The sequence below is a fragment of the Perissodus microlepis genome, chromosome 5 (assembly GCF_051167445.1).
Source record: "Perissodus microlepis isolate ML-2025 ecotype Zambia chromosome 5, ASM5116744v1, whole genome shotgun sequence".
Taxonomy (NCBI): Eukaryota; Metazoa; Chordata; class Actinopteri; order Cichliformes; family Cichlidae; genus Perissodus; species Perissodus microlepis.
In genome coordinates, this window is record NC_140465.1 from 27,654,499 (window position 1) to 27,662,487 (window position 7,989).

Genomic DNA, 7,989 nt, shown 5'->3' on the forward strand with positions numbered 1-7,989 from the left:
AAAGGGTGGGATTGTATAGGAATTTCTTTTACTTATGTATTAATGACATTATTTTATTGTATAATGCCTTGGTGCCACTGGATTTTAACAAGTCTCACACTCATACAGTAAGACAAATGGTGGGGGTCTAGTTAGGAAGTTGGGGGAAGCAGACAGCTCCACAGGAAGAATCTTTTGTCTCTTTGAGGACTCTGGGAGGTAGCAAGGGAGTGTGAATCTTAAGGTGTGAAACAGCTGTGTACTGCCTTTTGTTCCTGGAGAAGGTATTTAACTGAGAGCCATGCTAGACTGCGGTCATGTAGGCTGTCCACAAGCTTGGTTGTCTGCTTGTGGAGAGCCTAGATAGATCTGGGTGTCATGTGCTTAGCAGTGAAAATCTATGCCATGTCTTCTGATGATACTGCCTATACTGAAAACCTATACTGATGATACTGCATGTATAATGTGAACAGAATTGGTCCTAACACTGAACCCTGTTGAAGTCCATAATTAACCTTCCCAGTGCGGGTATATGTGTGTGTGCGTGTCTCACCCTGCCATAAATGGTCTCAGCAATTGTCAGTTTTACAGAAGGAAGTTTAGACTATGGAGATGTTTGCCAACCCTAAAGTCATAAAAGTTAAGAAAAGCTCTGTGTGAAAGTTATGGTCATGCAAATGTGTCTGCCCGCCTTTCCATTTGGACAGCAAGCACGTCACTGGAAGCAGATGACATATGCAGCTGCTGAATGCCTATCGGTTGACAAATGGGACAAAATAGAGAAAAGAGCAACAGCGGAGTTCGTCCAGGAATGGGAGAAGAAAACAAACTTTAACCTCCTAAGACCCGAACTCTTTCATGGCATGCATTTTTAATTTCTCTTTATATTTGGGCTGATTGGGACCTGATGAATGTAAAAACAAAGAATTACGTGATTTTTTTTTTTTTTTTACCTGATTTTTGTTTAAGAAAAATAGGATCCAGTCTGTCTGTCGCAGGGCTAACGCACAGAGACAGGCAACCATTCGCACTCACATTCACTCCCGCATTCACACCTATGGGCAATTTAGATTGATAAATTAACCTAACCCCACAAACTGCATGTCTTTGGACTGTGGGATGGACAGTCATTCATTTCCTCTTCTGCTGGCTTCATGCCTGAAGTCTTTCATACATTCGTAAACCTGTTCAGAAAACCTGTTTCCCTTATTAACGAAATAGGAAACATCCACTTAAGGCAGGGGTGTTAAACTCCAGGCTTCAAGGGCCGGTGTTCTGTAGGTTTTTGATGTGTCCTTGATCCAACACAGCTGACTTGAATGGCTAAAAGAGCTCCTCAAAATGTCTTGAAGTTCTCCAGAGGCCTGGTAAAGAACTAATCATTAGATTCAGGTGTGTTGACCCAGGGTGATATCTAAAACCTGCAGGACGCCGGCCCTCGCGGCCTGGAGTTCGACCCCCCTGATTTAAGGCAATGTAAATATCCCAGAGAGTTGAGAGTGGAGGGTCTGGATGTTGTTTTAGGGTTTTCAGGATGGGGAAAAGGGACAGATAATTTCCTGTCCCAAGAACACATTGCAACAACAGGGCTTCCTGTCTTGCTTCCTCCCCTTCTCTGTGATCTCTGACACCTCTTTTGAGAAATCCCTTTTGCGTTTATTAATCCCAATATGCAGCACCAAAGGTCTCTTCAGCTGATGTGTAAAAACGTCCAGGCAACTGCGGACGTTCACTTTAACTGGGTTATAGTGGAGTCTAAAGCTCCATGTTGATAAAGCAAATTAGTCAGCTGACAAAGCAACAGCTGCTTGCTTTCTCAAATTTCTGTAAAAGGAACAAGGCCTCGTCGAGACCCGTGGAAAAGTAAGTACAGTCTACTTGATGCGATCAGACCAGGTCCTCTGATGTAATAAACTCTCACTTTGTATATAATAAAGAACAGCTCTAATGACTGTGACACCGTCAATATTACATTTTAGTTAGAGGGGAAAAAGCAAAACTACAAACACTTGTTTGTAGTTGCAAATTTAAGTTAAAATCTTGCACTCTTGAGCCCTGCACACAGCAGCTGTTGCCTTCCCCGCCGTCTTTCATATCACTAACAATTCCCCCTCTCTTTTATATTCTTGTTAAAACTAGAGATGGACCGATCCGATATTACGTATCGGTATCGGTCCGATACTGACCCAAATTACTGGATCGGATATCGGCGAGAAATAAAAAATGTAATCCGATCCATTAAATATCAAAAAAAGCACCTCACAAAACTTGCTACACGGTGTAACTCGGCTCATAACCGTAGCACGTAGCATTGTAAAGCATTCCCATGTTAAGCTTAACAACCGATATATGGAGCGACTGCCCCTCTCTCTCTCCCTCTCCTGCTGCTACTTCAATCGTGAAACTGATCAATGATCAGCTGATCGGCTTTTCTGTCGCGAGTCCGTCTCTCTTCTTAGTTTTTGGCCCACTTCGCGCCAGAAAGAGGAAACCAGCGGCTGAACAACAGCAGCACGTTTAACCTTGATATGCTGTTGTTAGAATTTATTTAATATTACTTTCTACACCAGGATCCTTTTTTACGTAGCTGACGGCTGGTAACTGTGCAGGGGCGGATCTAGCAAAGTTTAGCCAGGGGGGCCGATAGGGCATTAACAGGGAAAAGGGGGCACAAAGACATACTTTTCTTTCTTATTCTCATTTAAAATGTCTAGCTTTTAATAAATAATTATCTGACTCTTACACCCAAAGTTTTAATCTGATGTAAAATATATAGAAGTCCATTACTGTATATAGTAACTATTAAGTCTAATATACTCTAGTAAGCTATAGTACTTTTTCCTTTGGGAAGATACCATCTGTGCAGTCTGCAATTCTGTTGAAGAAAGATGTTGAATCTATTTAATTATTCTTGAAAAATAATTTATTTCTGTGCATTTTTCCCCCTGCATCAAATTAAATTTGATTACATCGATTAAGCATCATGAGGTGGAGGGTGGTTCCCTATTTTCTTTTGCTGGGAGTTTGCAACCCTATTAGTTAGGTTGCTTAACATTTCTGCTAAGTACTCTTTAAAATACCAGAATAGGGAGGATGGAGTAGGTTTAAGTTTATTAGACTGATCAGTTTTGCTGAACTATGAAATATTTTGGGCGCAGTGTATTTTTTACATACAGGTATAACAGAATAGCTTTAGTGTTGTTATTTATTTAAACTTGAGTATGAACTTATACAAAATGCAGCAAGATATTAAAAAAACGTTTTATTGATTAAAAAAAACACACTATATCGGATTCATATCGGTATCGGCAGATATCCAAATTTATAATATTGGTATCGGTATCGGACATAAAAAAGTGGTATCGTGCCATCTCTAGTTAAAACTGCAGAGCCTCATATGCTTCCTCCAATGTAAAAAAAAAAAAAAAGGTGAAAATACTACGAAGAAAAATAAGTCAAATTAAGGTATTATTGATCATTTCTGCTTTTCTTTATAAACTGTTTTATTTTTGGATGATTTCTTGTATTGTCAGTTTCTTCCTGTGATATAGCTAACTAAACTGCTTCACTTCAATACAAAACTGTTGACCAATAGTCTACTGACCCTGACAGATAAGATATTCAATAGTCCAAAGTTTTGTTTAACCTTCCTGTGTTCCTGTATTTACACGCATATTTACATGTTTCAGGAGAGGCATCCGCCACATCCAAATCTGGATCCACATACCGGTTTACTGCAGCAGTAATAATATGCTTACCATGAATTTACATTGATAAGATTAGAATGACTTTTAATGCCATTATTGATTCATTTTAAAGGCCTAATTCTTTCTTGTTGAACTCACTGACTCCTGAACAATGTGTGAACTCCCATCTAAAATGAATATTGAGCACCTTGTTGATGCACACTGTTCATTCACAAAGGAACAAAGTAAACGCTAAGCACAATCCTTTGTTAGATACCAGGACTGTAGGAGTATTTAAGTTTCCTTAAGTATAACAGAGACAGTACTTTATTTCTGCCATTTTCAGAAGTATAGCTGAACTGAAATAGGAAAGAAAGTGTGTCAAGCTCTTAAAAGTTTATGAAGGTAAAAGTCACATGTGCGTTTTTGAGCCTTTGAGAGGACAGTGACTGATATAAAATTAATTCCTTGGGTCCAAGTCTGAACCCTTAAACATGTCTTTGAAGAAGGAAGGATCAGCCACGATGTCCTAAAATTGCACTTTGTACAATCCTCGTGAATTACACACTACACCAACAGTCAGAAACGCATTCCCTAGTCTTTCATAAAACACGCCAACTCCTAATTTAAAACCTTGTATTTATCTTCAAACGGTCCCTACTGAGGAAAAAAAACATTCTGACTTTCAGAAATGTAACTTACAGCGGTCCTCACAAAGATAGACGATCGACTATACACACAGAACATTTTAACAGCAATGCAGCACAGGAAGAAGAGAGGCTAAAAAAAAGCTTGCTCTCATATCCGGTACAGAAAGCCTTGACTCACAGGCATGATTTTTTTTGGGGTGGGATCCTTATTACATATTTTTACTGAACCTAAACGTGTCATTGTCCTGTTTCTCTACATAATGGCTGTCCTTGTAGTCTGACAGCCCATTTTATAAAAAGACAACATCTATTCAGCATTAAGTATTGCCACACAAAATTCCTCTGACTCTGAATGTTTGGTGAGGAAATGAAAATGGATTCAGGCAAATGAGCAGACAGTGAGTCTGTAAAAACCGACTTAGTTAGATTTAGTCAGGCCTCTATAATTACTTTAGCCCCAACCCAGTCTAAAAAGAAAAGAAAAAAAACACTAAATGACCACACAACCTGCTCCACTGACTATCATTACATTACATTCAAGTGTACCATTTCAGTTGTCACATAAACATAAATATCACAGACAGTCCCAAACATAATTACACGGGGAGTTTTACTGGTCTGGCACACCTATGATCAAAGTGGGCTGTAGCGGGTCCTCGATATAAAATGAACCACAATTCTGTCACTTCTTTGAAGTTTTGAACATAAAGCACTGAGTTGTTTTTTTTTTTGTTCTACCATTTGACTATAAACAATACAAAGCAGGAGAGCAATAATAACTGGGACTGTAAAATTAAATACAAGACAGTCAGTATCATAGACATGGCTATCTGTCCGTGCCCTTCTTCTGTAAATCAACAGCTAGATTACAAGAAATACATAATCGGTTATGGTAAAATGTTATGACTGTATGGAACACAGTGACCTTGAAAGTAATATATTCTGAGCCCTGTCAGTTCAAAAGAATTCATGGAAGTCTTGATGTGTTTGTCCCTTCACCCTCTGATTGCTTTCTTCTTCTTCTTTTAAATTCTCTCACCAGGTGGCAAGTGGTCTCTCTCCCGTCAGCACTGGCCTTTCCCTTCAGTTACTTTTTGTAGTGTTGTTTAATTATTATTTAATTTAGAACTTACTGCAAGACCTTTTTTCTGCTTACTGACATTAACTTAGAGGATAAGCCTGAATGGCAGTTGGTTCCAGGCCTTTTCCCTCTTTTGTTTGATTTTGCCATGGTGCCATCTCCCTTATTTGTGTTTAAGTGTCTTGGGTTCCTTTGATCCATGAATTTAGAGACCACAACAAAAGGTACACAATGAAGCCACAAATACTACTTGCCAAAGACCTGCAGAGCAACCGAAAATAGGGACGCATCAGGTATCATACAGACTCCAGTAGCACAACTGGCATCTCTGACACTCTGCTGATCTAATTTAAGTAAATGGAATTTAGGGTTATTATATGTACCTTGCATAGGCGGAGCCTGCTGCATTCCAAGAATTAGAGCCAACACAAAAACAACAAATAGTCAGCAGTCCAGGGGCATTTTACACTACCACGCCAAGGTCTGTTTATTTGTTTGCCATAGTTCATGACCTGATTGTGATGAGGCAAACAAACACTGGTCTAGTGAGCTGATGAGGAGGCACATCGCCCTAAAACTGACTGGAAAACTTCTATTGATCCTACAGTTTCATGATGAGATGTCAACAACAACTAAGCGATTAACTGCTATTACAGCGATACTGCAATACATAATATTGACAGCCAGGGAAAGATGACAAAAAATTATATTTAGCACGGTTGCTCTGTTGTGTGTGTTTTGCTGTAATGCTAAATGTCCTGAGGATTAATAATTAGATTTATGTTGATAAGGTGTCAGGGATAAAATTGCTGATTGTTTCCAGGATGTCAACAGGAAACGCTGTAATGAAGAAGTGCTACGCACAGACAATTGCAGGCTACCAGCAGACTAATATCACAGAGATGATAACAACCTGGAGTCAAAACAGGCCACACTATCAACAGCACAAATATTACAGCAGCTGCTCTATATAAACACTTGATGGTCTTTTACCAGTAACACTGACGCTGAACTCTACAGTAGGGCAACAACAATACACCAAGAGAACCTCAACACATAATATAATATTGTTAAAGCACTAGCAGACAACAGGCCAACTCCACTCCAAGAACACATTAAATGCACACAAAGCAGCCGAGCACCACCAACTGTAATCTATAAAGACTCTCAGTAAGATAACTACAGACTAGCGATACACTGAAGTTAGATGTGGGAGGAAAATAACACAGTAGAGTGCAGCTACGTGTAAATACACCAAACTGAGCGTAGCATAACAGAGAAGTACTATTAAATATACATTTTATGTATGTATGCCTGACATTTCTCCTTAACTTCCTATTCAAAGAAGTTCTTTTCTTCGATAGCGTGGTGCACAACAAGCTATAACTAGACTTTTTTTACTTTTACATTCTTCACTCCGCGGTTATCAGTATTTATCATCGGGGTTGTAAATAAGGGCACCGGTTTACATTGGTTTACTTGTAAAACTATCATGCAAATACATTATTTTGCTTGACTAAGCATTATGAAGGCTAAGTAACTTGTACAGTTTTTGATGACACTTCTGTGTGGAACCAACTGAAGGATTTACTGGATGTCCCACACTATTACTGTTAGTATATTCTTTGAGGGGGCGGCATTACATGGACCTTCTAGTAAGGTCTTCATTTCCTCATAAATAGATGGGTGGGCGGATAGACTTCTGACAAGCTAATGAATATTACAGGAGTAATATGAGCGATAAGTAAAGTCTATGAGGCAAGCTACAACACACAGGATCACAAGACTATAGACATACTGTAAACATCCATTAGGTAAAATATATTAAAAGTACAATAAAAACAATCAGTCCGTTTAAACAGATAAACTACAGCAATATTTCAGGAATACATGAAGCAGGCCATTATAGCTAAAGGTACATCAAATACTGCAGAAAGGCATAGAAGTTGACAAATGAGAATATTCTAACACCACCATGAAAATCGCTATTATTATGTAGGACAAGCAAAAATAAGCTAAAATATGATAGGGATGCAGATATAAAGACCAGAGCAAAGTTCTAAAATAATTTTAAGGAAGCACTTTGTAGTAAGTTGTGGTTCCTTAAAATTGGATATACAAAGAACTGCAACTGCATGTCCCCCAGCAGCAGACGGGCAGCTACAAAAATAGAAAAGTACAGACCTCAAGTCTGAAGGTATTTGTCCCCAACCCACCCCCAACGTTATCTGCCTCCTTCTAAAGTATCTCACGCCGTTTTCTTTCCTTTAAAAATCACAACACAAACAAGCAATCCACGTCAAGAGAAAAACAGCACAATCCGGAGTAAACCTGGCTTCAAAATGCGTTAAGTTTTGGTGGAAACTTTAAGAAGTTTCTAGCCCGAGTTACGAACACGCCGTTACTCAGAATGATTGATACACGGCTTTAGACACATAACGAGCCAGTAAACAGCCGGTAAAACCGCACAAAGCTCCGAGAAGAACAAACCGAAAAGCACTTACACGAAGGAGCAGCAGCTGCAATAGACACCAGTTAGATTTTCTTCCTTTCTGTTAGAGGAGCAGCAGAGCTGAGGGCATGATGATGCAGA

At 39.2% G+C, this 7,989-nt stretch overlaps 1 protein-coding gene across 2 annotated transcripts in view; it reads right to left on the minus strand.

The window, feature by feature from the left end:
* The window catches only part of st3gal8 (ST3 beta-galactoside alpha-2,3-sialyltransferase 8), a 30,443-nt gene extending 22,454 nt beyond the window's left edge, over positions 1–7,989 (minus strand). For both annotated transcript variants that reach the window (XM_084929140.1, XM_084929139.1), the window contains exon 1: positions 7,901–7,989. The gene's annotated coding sequence lies outside the window, so the exon portion shown is untranslated. The remainder of the gene's footprint in view (positions 1–7,900) is intronic.